This window comes from Rhinatrema bivittatum, chromosome 18 (genome assembly GCF_901001135.1).
Source record: "Rhinatrema bivittatum chromosome 18, aRhiBiv1.1, whole genome shotgun sequence".
Classification (NCBI taxonomy): Eukaryota; Metazoa; Chordata; class Amphibia; order Gymnophiona; family Rhinatrematidae; genus Rhinatrema; species Rhinatrema bivittatum.
The window spans coordinates 27,821,549-27,835,141 of record NC_042632.1 but is presented as its reverse complement, the minus strand read 5'-3'; the positions used below and the strand labels follow the sequence as shown (position 1 = coordinate 27,835,141).

At 43.6% G+C, this 13,593-nt stretch overlaps 1 long non-coding RNA gene across 1 annotated transcript; it reads left to right on the top strand.

Annotated features, from left to right (window-relative positions):
• The first annotated feature begins 492 nt into the window (after positions 1 to 492).
• LOC115079998 lies at positions 493 to 7,805 on the top strand. Its single transcript, XR_003853480.1, has 3 exons — positions 493 to 568; positions 7,271 to 7,297; positions 7,750 to 7,805. It is a non-coding gene; the product is annotated as an uncharacterized LOC115079998 (long non-coding RNA).
• Positions 7,806 to 13,593: the final 5,788 nt, after the last annotated feature.

Genomic DNA, 13,593 nt, shown 5'->3' with positions numbered 1-13,593 from the left:
AAAAGGCTGCAGAGACATCTAAAATAAAATCATAATGCAAGATTCACCCCTATCAATATACTGGAACAAAACTCACTTACTGAAACCAACAGTGTTTCAAGTACTCTGGCCTTTGTGAAAGCCCACTTTATGACTACTTAAAATACTATTATCCTCCAAATAGTCAGTCAACTGGGCTAATACGACTTTTTCAACAATCTTATTTAACACTGGCAGAGTAGAGATTGGCTGATAACAAGCAGCATTTCTAGGATCAAAATTACTTTTTTTGGAATGGTCTAACAACTGCACATTTTAAAACAATGGTGGAGGCCACGTGAGGTGGTGAGCCTGGAGGCTCGCTGAACTCCGGGCTCCAAGCACCACCCCTGAACAATCTGCGTTTATCATCGGCATCGATCCCCCTTCATGTCAATTGATTGCTACATGCAGCGATCTCCGGGAGGCGTGGGGCTGCCCATAAAAAGGCAGAAAAAGAGAGCCATCTCGGACGGGACATGCTAAAATGGCGGTGGCGACACATGAAACAGGGCCTTCCTCCAGTGATAAAGAATCTGTGGTTGCAGAGGTAACTAATGCCTTGGTCGCGGCTCTCTCAGGGAAATTGATGGAGATTTCTACCCAGATTGCAGATCTTAAACATTCTTTTTCCGAATTAGGCCCCTGATTAGTCACAGTGCAAGGTTGCATCTCCTTATGGGAGGATGAGTCTGTGGTGACTGAATTAAGTTTAAAGAAAATAGAAGCACAACTGCTTAGTTAAGATGGTAAATTGGATGATTTGGAAAATGGTTCTCGCAGAAATAATCTGCATTTTGTGGGTTTCAGTGAGAATTCTGGAGGAAAGGAATCTGCCCGAGCTTTTGGCCACGTGGCTCCCAGAGGCTTTAGATTTACCAACTCTCACAGATCAGATTATAATAGAAAGTTTGGGAGACAGCAAGAGGGAGAAACAAGACCTCGGGTCGTGATTGCAAAATTTTTAAATTTTATGCACAAGCAGAGGATCATGCAGGCATGTATGGCAAGCGGCAAGAAATCACTTATGAGACAAAGCGCATTCGAATTTTTCAGGATTATTCACTGAAAGTGTCTCAACAAAGGAAGGAAATTTTCTCAAATATGCATCTCGCTGATTTCAAAACAGATAAGCTTTGTTCTACAGTTCCCAGCCCGCTTGCACATTTGGCATGAGGGCAGTTCAAAACCTTTTGGTACCGCTGATGCCGCTCCCAAAATTTCTGCAGACTATTTAAATGGTGGATTCAAGTGCTGTAAGTGAGGGTGGGAAATCATCCTTTGTAAATACCGGCAAGAATTTTCTCATAAAGGAATTCTCACATTATGGGCCCCAACAGAGATAATTTTAGATAAGTACTTGCTAGTTTTCATCTGGAGTATTTGCTAGGGGCTTAAAGGCATGTTTGCTGGTATATCAAAATTAACGGGAAATGTACAACTGAGAGAGAGAGAAAGATGCAATTTAAGTTTTTGACACGTGCTGGAGGAGAAGAGAGATAAGGGAGAGAGGATGCAGACTTTTAAATACCTGTAAAATATTAATTATGCACCAGAATCAAATCTTTGCCAGTGGAAGGAAAGTTGTAGAACTAGGGGTCATGATATGAAACGCAAAGGAGATAGACTCAGGAACAAGGTCAGGAAATATTTCTTTACGGAAAGGCTGGTGGATGCATGGGATTTCCACCCAGAGGAAGTGGTAATGAGAGTTTGTTCAGAAGGAAGTGCAGGATCTTCAGCATTTGTCCTGTAAAGTTTGACTTTCAGCCTGCTCAGTGCTATAATCATAGAGAGGCTTTAAGAGTAATCCTCCACACACTCATAAGAATATTTCAAGTAGCCCATAATTAGTGACTTCCTATGCTTATGTGCCAGGACACACATTGAGCCTGCTTTGCAAAAAAATGTTTTCCCAATGACACAAATTGGGAGCCATCTCTTATCTAATCAGGACTTTTGTCTCTGTAAACTAATTTGAACTACATCCCATGGGGCTTATCTGAGCACCGTAGCCACGTTTCGCGAGAGAGGAATCCATGGGCCCAGCTATTCTTCCCTTTAATGACTCACTTTTCATGTCCCGTACTTTAATTTGAACACCATTTTCTTTTAAAGAACTGGAACTCCTTTTTTTCCCCGTTCTGCTTCTAATATCCATAGCATCTTTCACAGAATAAATTACAGAACAGTGCAAAAGGCAACAAAAACAAGAATCGCAGGTCCAGACTGCCACAGAAACAGACCAAAGCCGAACAGAAAGACAGAGGCTCGACAGAGGCTCGGCAAAATACAAATCCAGAGAGCCTGGGAGCTCTCTGGATTTGGCTTGGAGACTCTGCAACTGTAAAGGAATTGCCGGGTCTCTGGGCCAGCACTAGAAAACCCCGGGTCCTGCTACAAAAACAGAAGAAAGAAAGAGTCACCTGGATGCGCGCCTGGGAGAAGATCTGTCAGGCCTGTGTGGCTGACAGGGGGAGCATGAACCCTGAGTGCCAGAAGGAGGGCATCCGTCAGGCCGCAGGGCAGCAAGGAGGAGGTGCGTGGGCCTCCACGACTGAAGGAAAGAGGAGGAGATCCAGCGAGCCCAGCAGGGGATCTGTTTGGCCCTGCAAGCCTGGCAGAGGAGAGACTGCTGAGTTCGGGGTGAGGAGAGAGAATGCGTGAGCATGTTCATGAGTGAGAGAGAATGAATGAGTGTATGTGGGTGTGTGAGAGAGAAATTAGTGTGAGTGGGCATGGATATGGGTGTTTGAGAGAGAAGTGAGCCTGTGTGGACATGTGTGTGAGTGTGCATGTGTGTGTGGAAGAGGGAGAACAGTGAGTTTGTGTGTGTGTGTGTGCGTGTGTATGAAGGAGAATGAGAGGAGTAAGAGTGAGCATGTGAGTGTACGTGAAAAAATGTGTGTGCATGCCCCTTCCCTGCTAATTTATGACAATCTTAGGGCATCTGGAAATCAAAAGTTCCCAGGTAAGAGTGTCAATAATGATAATTTCAAACTTCTAAAAGCTGAAAACTCTCGACACCCCTGCTCCCTGGCTTCCCCTTCCCCTGTGTCTGCTCCCTGAAGTGGGTGCATGCGTCCATGTTTATGTGGCGTACCCTTTTCCCTCCATCTCATTCCCTCCCCTCTTTTCATTCTCACCGCTTCCCCTCTCGTCTCTCATTCCTCACCTCTTTTCAGCCCCCACCACTCCCCTCCCTTCACTCTCTTCTCTACCTTCTCGCCTACTCCTCTCTTCGCTCCTTTCCCCTCCCTCACACCTCTGATTCACCCCTCCCCCCTTCCTTTTCTTTCAATACCTCTCTTCTCACTTCACACTCACTCCCCTCCCATTCATTTCCTTCCCCGTCCCTCACCTCTCCCCCTTTCACTGCCCCTTCTGCTCGCTTCTCACTTATCTCTCTCCCCTTTCTTTCCCTTCTGTCTCATTTCCACTCTTCTCCCTCTCTTTACATCACTCTCACTCCTGTCACTCCCTGCTACCAAACCTCTCATTTCTTTTCGTTCCCCTCCTCTGTCTTCCTGTTGTTCCCTCACCCTCTTCTTTCTTTTCACTTCAATAGTTCCTCTCTCTCTCTCTTCAGTTCACTCTCACTCCCTACCTCCTTCAGCGGCATGGCCTGACCGCCTCTTCTCCCGCTGGCAGGGCCTGGCCTCCCTGCCACTGCTTTTCTTCCTCTGGTGGCCTCTCCTCTCACTGGCAGGGTCCTAAGCAACCCCATCACCTTTCTGCTGCGCTGTGCGTAAAAAAAACAAACAAAAAATAACAGAAAACCTCTCTCTACCTGCCAGATCTGGCGGTACCAAGAATAAGCACGGTGGGCCAGCAAAACAAGCTTGGGGGTCCGGGTCTGGCCTATGGGCTGTACTCTGGGGATCCCTGATCTAGGGCACAATTTAAAATGCTGCTCGCGTCTGCTGTAGACGGTCGGTCAATCAAGGCTACCACAGTCCCTTTTTTTTTTCAACTTTTCCATTTTTCAATCCTTAGACCTGTTCCAGCTCAGCCCTCACCTTTCCGTACATTTGCTTTCTCAGCTCGCGATCTTGAAGAGCTGCATGAAAGGAAGAGCCCCCTTAAGTAGCTCGGGAATGGGCCGAGGCTTTTTAAAAGGCTCTCAAGCCGATTGATGCTTTGGGGGTACTTCTGCTTTATTCTCTCATTGCTGCTCAGCACCATTTACTTGAAAGAGCTTCCTGATTGATAATAATTTGATCCTTTCATGATACCCGTACAGCCAGAATGGGCTTTTTTTTTTCTTTCCTATAGATGAATTCATTCTTATCACGGACAAATGTAGGGAGGGCCAGGAAATCTTTTACAATAAGCACAGCAAATAAGTTTGCAAAAACTGAAATACTTTTTCAGAGGGACTTCTACAGGTGCAGTATCGCCTCCTTTTTTTCTGCTGACCATTCCTCTCCCTAGGCACCTGTAGCCCAATTGGGTGTTTAGGGCCGAATTGGTGCAGAGGACGCACTCAGTCCCAGGGCTACGTCCCAGGTCAACAAGCACGGGTCCTTTCACCTTGGGGCAGGGATTCTTTGAGTGGGACGTTGGGAGGAAGGATAAACCTCAAGGGATCAACTGGTAATAGTTTCAAAACAGGAATAATGTGATCATAGCATCCTATAACAACTGTAAAATCTTTAGCTGAATCATAAGTAAGGGGGAAAATAAAGAGGCTCTCTCATTCGCTCTTTTTTTCATTCGCTCTCGGGTGTACTCACCGTTTGCTGCCTTCCTCTCACACTCAGCCTCTATATCAGCACCAAAGGACTCCCAGGATGCTCATGTGGGGGGTTCCAAAAAACTTTATTGCAACAAAATTTTCAGAACAAATTGCAGGAATGTCCTCATTTAATCTTCCAAATCCACATGTGAAAAAAAAAAAAAATACAGTCCAAGCCCTCCTTGTGAGTGCATCTCAGGATGGAAAGGCACTAGGATACCCTTTACTCCAGGGGACGGAAGCCAGGACCTCTCAGGTAAAGAGTCCCCAAAAAACAAAAATACTGTCCTCCTCAGCTCCTTCTCCCCAGGCACATATGGTGGGTAAGTTTCCACCCAAAAGAAAAACAGGAACACAAATTATCTCCAGAACTCACTGTGGTCCCTCCTTGTAGTGCAGGCAGGGAAGCGCAGGTCACTTCCATGAACTCCTCCAGGCAGAGGGGGAGGGGGGTGGGGAATCCTCTGAGGCAGGGCCAGGATCCACAGAAAAATAAAGTCCGTACAGCACTCTCTCTCTCTCTCTCCGAGACATCTTCCCGAATGGTTGGGTGCTGCCTAGGGATAATACGCCTCTTCCCTTTCTCCTATGTATCGGGTCATGGGGCCGGGATATGCCTCTTCCCTTTCTCCTATGTATCGGGTCATGGGGCCGGGATACGCCTCTTCCCTTTCTCCTATGTATCGGATCATGGGGCCGGGATACGCCTCTTCCCTTTCTCCTATGTATTAGGTCATGGGTCCGGGATACGCCTCTTCCCCTTCTCCTATGTATCGGGTCATGGGGCCGGGATATGCCTCTTCCCTTTCTCCTATGTATCGGGTCATGGGGGCCTAAATTTTGAGACTGGGGAAACTCCTCCTTTTCAAAACTTAACTGAAAGCTCCCACACTGATTTCCTGCCCTGCCAGCTTTTATACAGACTGGCGGACCAATCAAAGCAGTGCCACTGGAGGTGCTTGTCAGGGATGGCCTGCACTTTCCTGTCTTATGCACCCTAACTCAAGGCTTGAGCTAGGAAATTCTAGTGAAGATCTAAGGAGGGAGGGGTCTCTATACACCCAAGCATCCTTCTAGCTTTTGCTGTCACCTTATCCACCTGTTTGGCCACCTTGAGATCATCAAATATGATCACCCCCAAATCCTGCTCTTCATTTGTACTTCGAAGAACTTCACCTCTTAGATCAGTGGGTGCGTCGCAGAGAGCACAGAGTTGTATCGCTGTCCTCTTCTGGGCCCAGCAGGATACTGCACTATTCTCTTGCTCCACCAGGACCTGACAGAACATGGCTAATTCCTTCTCCACAGTGGCATTGCCACCCCATTTCTATCTCCTCCTTTTGCTTATCCCCTGCAACATTGCCGGGACTATGGAGGAAAGGAGCACTTGCACTTGCAGAAAGGACGTGGTGTAGTCCAAGAAACACAAAAATATAGGAAGTAAAGGGCCTATCGGCAGCTGAGAGCCCTCAGACCCTGAAGTAACCCCCACCTCTCACACGGGTTTCCTAAATAACAGCATCCCATGCGGCAGCAGTGGGTGGGGTTGTTTCAGGGTTAGAGCACTGTTGGCTGCCAATAGGCCCCATACTTACTTCTTATTTTTTGGGTCTTTCTTCAGCCCATTATGGCCTTTCTGCAAATACATTTGACTCCTATCCCTTCTCCCGATATTCAGGGTCTTCTGTTATTAACCGAGCCAAGTAAATTGAGGGAGGAGGAACTGGGATGGGGCCATGATGAGAAAATGCTGGGCAGCAGGAAATACTGGTGTGGGGTGAGAGGGAAAAGAGTGAGGGGAGATGTTGGGTTAGGGTGGGGGGAGAGAGGGGAGAAGATGGGATGTGGGGAGAGAGTATGAGGGGAGATGCTGGGCTAGCATGGGGGAGATATAGTGAGGGGAGATGCTGGGGTGGGGGAGAGTGTGAAGGGAGATGCTGGGCAGGGGAAAAAATCAATCAGAGGCAGATGAAGAAGCCAGGAGGAAAGACAAGAAACAGAAAATGGACAGGAGACTTTAGAAAAGGAGTTAGAAGATAAGAAAAAGCCAAGAACAAGAGACTGGGACCAACATGATTGAAAAAAATAAAGAACCCGATATTAAAAAAAAAACAGCTGGATAAATCATACATATCTGCTGTTGAATATCTGGCTGCTGAATATCTGCTGAATGAATGCTGCTGAATATCTGGCTACAATCAGAGGATGCCACTTAGCTGGGTAAGTGACTTGTCTGGCTAAGTTTTTAGGTGGATAACTCAGGCAGGGAATGGGTGGATTGGGAAGGAGACAAGTTAGCTGGATAAGTAATCGGGTTAACTCTGGTCGGGCCAGAGGGCTGTCCTAAAATTAGCTGGATAAACTTATCCAGCTAACTTTAAGATAGCTGGGTATATCACTGATTATCCCAGCTGTTTTTTCTTGTCTGAGCTTCTTGTTTCAAGATTTTGCATCCTTAATAAAATTCTGGTGGAATAAAGATTGATCCTTCCTGTCTTTTCATTTTTTTTCCAGGATTTTGACTTCTGCAAACCCACTCAGGTAAGTTATAAGTTTGACAAACATTGTTTCAGTAGATCCAGTCTGTGTCACTAGTGGTATTATTAGACTGTGTTTCTGTGGTAGTTAGTTCATGAAATCAGCACTTGTAGTCTGTTTCTGTAATCCGATCAGACAAAAAATAGTCAGGTGTACACACACTTCTCTATTTCCTATTTCTGTTCGCATCTTCTTTGCTGTGATTTCTTCTGAAATGTAGACTGCTGTCTCTTCAATCCTTTTCTCCTTGGGTACCTACTCCTTAACTTTATGGAAATAAAAAAGCAAGACCTTGTTATGCTATCCATGCCAATCTTGCACAAGAAAGCTTTGTCTGACTGTTGCTAACATAAATCTGGAACCTTGTTGAATTGTGAGTTCATCTAGCTAGGTGCAAAATAAACAATAAAATCAGTGTAATTTTTGTCTTTATTTTTCTCTATTATATGTTTCAGGTAAAATGCACTGCATTGTGAAGATTTTCTCCAAAAAGGATAATAGTACAACTTATATAGGTACTTTCTTACTCTACATCTCTCTTTTTCTCTTTTACAGCACTCTGTCACTCAGCCACTTGCAATCCCAGGCTTCGAGGTAAAAAGCCTGTGAGGGAGTCAGTTGTACCATTAGATAATCAAGTGGTAAAGGGGGCACTTAGGGATGACAAAGCCATAGAAGAGAGACTAAATGAATTCTTTGGTATTCACTGTGGAAGATGTAAGAGATATATCCATGGATTAATCAATACTCAGAGTCAAAAAAAGTGATGCAGCAAATTGAATAAAAGAAACAATAGCACACACTAACTCAAAATTCAAAATAGTTTCTAAACTAGAGAATTCCAAACATCAAACACTAGAAAAGTGCTGAAAAAATTGAATTTAATAATTGGGAGATGGGACTATTCATAATGTCCATGCTTAATATGAATTTAAATGCCTCAGGTTCTTTATAATCATTATGGTCATAGCCACACCAACCACCTTATTTTTTAAGTTTTTGAAAATGTATGTAAGTAAAATAAGCTAGAGAGTTTTTCCCCTTGTTTTTGAAAGTCTTTATCTGTGAGAGAATTGTAGTATCCTTACATTATTCAACAAAAAAATCTAGCTCAACATACCACAATGTTTCGCTCACTGCTGCTTCAGGGGCATCCAGCTGATGTTGTTCACCTTTATGCACCATTAACTGCAAAAGATTAAATTTAAATATACATGTAGGAGAATACAAAATAATCAATTATATCAAAACTTCACTAAACTTTTCCAAAGATACCCATTTTGCAATTATATCTATACCCATGCCAGAAATGATATTCAAAAGGTGATGATTTAGAGGAACTGAAACAAATCTCAGTGAACCTGAGATCCGATCTGGGGATGACAATTTGTTACAAGTGCCTACTTGGAGAGAGGTTGGAAAAGTGAAGAATCACAGGAGAATGTTCTTAGTGAATGGGCCAGAACTGTGGAATTTGGCCCTTAAAGAGGTACAGCAGAAAAAGGACTAAATGTCTTTTAGAAAAAAGGTGAAAACATGGTTATTTAAGCAGTGATAGGCAGGGTTGGATGTAAGAGAGTATGGCAAGATGGTATAAGGAGTACAGTTTTAAGGGGGGAGGAGTTAGATTTCTAAATTGTTTTATATGTTTTATTTTTTGTATTGTATAGGCTGAAAAGTGCCTTGAATGGCTGTTGTAGCATATTAGGTACAGTATATAAATAATAAATGAAATGAAAATGAAATGAAACCTGGAAGATGTACAAGGGAAAACTGACAAACTAGAGTAGTAAATCATCTGGACTAGATGGTATACATCTCAGAGTGCTGAAAGAACTGAGAAATGAAATTGTGGACCTGCTACTGGAAATTTGTAAATATCAGTGGCATTGTCTATGGTACCTGAAGGCTGGAGGGTTACCAATGTAACACCAATTTTTAAAAAGGGATCAAGGGGTGATCCAGGAAACAACAGATCAGTGAGTCTGACATCTGTGCCAGGCAAAATGATAGAAACTATCATAAAAAACAAAATTGCTGATAGATAAGCATAGTTTAATGGGACAAAACCAACATAGATTTAGCCAAGGAAAGTCTTGCTTCACAAATTTGCTACTTTTTTTGAGGGCATAAATAAATATGTGGATAAAGGTGAGACAGCTGATATAGTGTATCTGGATTTCCAGAAAGCATTTGACAAAGTCCCTCATTAGAAACTTCTAAGGAAATTAAAAAAAGTCATGGGATAAGGAACAGAGGCCTATTGTAGATTGCCAACTTGTTAAAAGATTGAAAATGGAGAGTAGGGCTAAATTTGTTCCAATGAAGAAAGATGAATAGCGGAGTGCCCCACAGATCAGTTTTGGGATCATTGCTTTTTAAAATATTCATAAACAACCTGCAAATGGGAACAAGTGAAATCTCTGATCTTCAACGACTATCTCCTAGACGCAAAACCGGACATCTGCGCTATAACAGAAACCTGGCTTAAGCCTACGGATATAGCACTAATAAATCAACTGCCAACACAGATCTACGACTTCTTCTCCCTCCCCCGACAAAAAAAGGGGCGGGGCATTCTTCTAGCAGCCAAAAAAGATCTTAGATTCTCACAACACCCAGCTAAATCTGATTCCAAACTAGAAATAGGCCTTTTTAAATCAGACCAACTCCAAATCCTCCTTGTATACGCCCCTCCGGGCCTTCTGGAATCAGATGCCTTCTCCATTGTTGAAATAACTGCATCACACATAAATCTGGACTCCCCGGCTATAATCCTAGGAGATTTCAACTTCATGTAGACAACCCTACACTCTCAACCAGCTGTGAGGCTTTTCTCACTGCCCTTTCAGCCATGGGCTTCAAGCAGATCGTCGACAAACCTACCCACAAAGCTGGCCACACTCTGGACCTTATCTTCGTAAACTCTGGTATCACGCACTCATCCCACCCGGTATGCAAACAGGTCCCTTGGTCAGATCACACTTTAATCTCCGCCACCCTCACGCTGACAGAAACCAGTAACACACACCCCTCTCAACCCTCATTTATCTACAGAAGATTCTGCTCTTCCAACAACCTCAGCATTCAGCTGGCTGCAGAACTCCCACTCATAGACCTCTCCAATCCCAATGCAGCCCTCCTTTCCTGGAGCAATATTACAGAGGCTGTAGCAAATAAACCATGTCCTCTATCAACAAAAAAATTCAACCCCAACGACTCCAAAAGACAACCGTGGTTCACCAATGAACTTAGAAAACTCAAACAGAGTTTAAGACAGAAAGAGAGTAAATGGCACAAAGCCCCTTGCCCTAGCACGCTCTCCGCCTATAAACTAGCTCTTCACCACTACAGAACTCCACCTTAAGAGCAAAAAGGGATTTCTACGCTCACAAGATCCATGACCTTATCTTCGACTCTAAAGCTCTTTTAGCCTATGTATCCAAATTAACACTAATCAACACACCTGATATCCCCAACACCCTAGCACAAGCCAAAGCTGATGAGTTGGCTCTTTTCTTCCAAAACAAAATCGCCAACCTCCTCACACAGCTCCCCTCCAGCACCACCTCTCCTACTAGTGCATATCATCTCCCTAACAAAGGCATCTCTCTGGAATCGTTTGAACCCATCACCACCTCAGAGATCCAATCAGTACTAAAGAAAATGAAAACTTCCTCCCATCCCTTCGACCAAATCCTTACTAGACTTCTCCTGCTAATTCCCGACACCATCTCGAAAACACTGGCTGACATCATAAATTGTTCAATTTCTCAGGGAATCTTTCCGGACGACCTTAAATTGGCCTCCCTCAAACCTTTCCTAAAGAAGCCAAATCTGGATCCTAATGATCCTAACAACTTCCGCCCAATTTCCAACCTTCCTTTTATAGCCAAGATCATGGAGAAATTAGTTAATGTACAACTATCTGATTACATCGAAGATCACAAAATTATGTTCCCTACCTAATACGGGTTCCGTAAAGCATTAAGCACAGAATCCCTACTCATATCCCTGACAGACCACCTCATCATGGGCCTTGATAAAGGTCAATCCTTCTTACTGATTCTCCTTGACTTCTCGGCAGCATTTGACACCGTTAACCACTCCATCCTCCTAAACCAGCTGTCGAACATCGGAATAACAGGAACGGCATTTGCATGGTTCAAAAAATTCCTTAGTAACAGAGGCTACAAGGTTAGAATTCACAATAAAGAATCACCCAGTTATAACTCCTCCCTAGGAGTTCCTCAGGGTTCTTCCCTATCCCCCACGCTCTTTAACATTTACCTTCTTCCACTGTGCCAGCTATTAACCAAACTGAATCTAAAACACTTCCTATACGCCGATGATGTCCAGATCTTGATCTCCCTTAAAGAAACCATCACTAAAACACTTGAATATTGGGAAAATTGCCTTCAAGAAATCAACTGCCTCCTCGCTAGCTTAAACCTGATATTAAATTCTTCTAAGAGTGAACTCCTTCTCATCTCCACGGAAAATAGTACTATCACTTCGAGCCCACCAGCCAACCTACTCATCACCCAAGCAAGAGACTTAGGAGTAATAATCGACAATCGTCTGAATTTAAAATCATTCAACCACCAAACAACTAAGGACTGCTTTCATAAACTACAGGTACTGAAAAGAATAAAACCTCTCCTTCACTTTCAAGATTTCAGAATGGTTCTTCAAGCAATAATCTTCTCCAAGATAGACTATTGTAACTCTATCTTACTAGTCTCCCTTCATCTTCCACCAAACCTCTTCAGATGATACAAAACGCGGCAGCCAGAATGCTGACAAACACGAGGAGAAGAGACCACATCTCTCCCATTCTCAAAAATTTACACTGGCTGCCAATACACTTCAGAATTATTCATAAGTCCATCACCATTATCTATAAAGCCATCCATCATCATGCTCCTCTTAACCTACAAATCCCGCTCAGATGACATTCCTCTTCCAGACCCATTAGAGAAGCATACAGAGGATCACTACATGTACCCCATACCAAAACCACACAGAATCTAACATTTAGAGACCGGGCCTTCTCTACAGCAGGACCATCGATATGGAATTCCATTCCATCGGATCTTCGACAGGCTTAAGACTTGGTTGTTTAAACAAGCCTTTCCAGACCTTAACTGAATCCCAATTCAACAATAACTATAGTCAGACACTTCAGAATATTGTATATAATTTCTCCTCGCTCTGTTAAATTTCTCTAGTTTCTTCTTCTTCCCACAGTTTGAACAGCCCTGTTTTATTGTAACTTCAAGGTATCTTTTCACTTGTTCCAGGTTCAAGTTCATTGACACCCCTTGTTAATTGTAAACCAGCATGATGTGACTTTGTCATGAATGCCGTTATAGAAAAACTCGAAATAAATAAATAAAAAATTAAATTAAATTTGCCAATGACACAGAATTATTCAAAGTTTTTAAATCACAAGAGGAATGTGGAGAGAGCAACCAGAAGGCCTTGACAACGGCCCCTCCACCTCGCCGAAGCAATGGGTAAGCCACCTCCTTCATGATGTTATTGGAGGTGCTGGAGTGTTCAAAAGCCAGTGCACAGCAGGAGAACCCTGGAAGAGCAGCTAGAAGGCCCTGACAATGACCCCCTCCACCCCACCAGAGCAATTGGTGAGCCAACTCCTCCCTGATGTAATCAGAGGTTCCGGAGTGTTCAAAAGCCAGTGTGCTGAAGCTGTGCACCTAAAGGGGCACCCCTCTGAGTGGATTTCTGAAGATCTTCAGCTATAATTTGTAAGTAATGATACAGATGGGGAAGAAAAGGAAGGGCATTATCAGACCTTTCCCGCCGGGGCTGCTAATGCTCCCTTATCCAACCAATTGACATTATATACTTTCAATTTTACAAGCCACCCAGTATCAGGTTTAAGTGACATTGGAGCAATTAGCGCCTATCTTCAGGGATCATTCACCTCCCAGAGTCCTTATGGTCCACATACTCCTCAAGCTTCAAACATTTCCCAGCTGGGTACAGGTCTACAACCTGGGGCTATTGCAGATGTTTCTCCTTTAAAAAAGGTTTGAACAGGTTCTTGGAGGAGAAGTCCATTAATCATTATTAAGGTAGAATTGCAGACATCTACTACTTATTCTTGGGATAAGCTGCTTGGAATCTCTCTACCCCTTGGGATCTTGCCAGGTACTTGTGACCTGCATTAGCCACTGTTGGAAACAGGATACTGGGCTTGATGAATCTTTGGTCTAATCTATTTATTTATTTATTTATTTATTTGAATGTTTTTTTTATACCGAAGTTTGGTG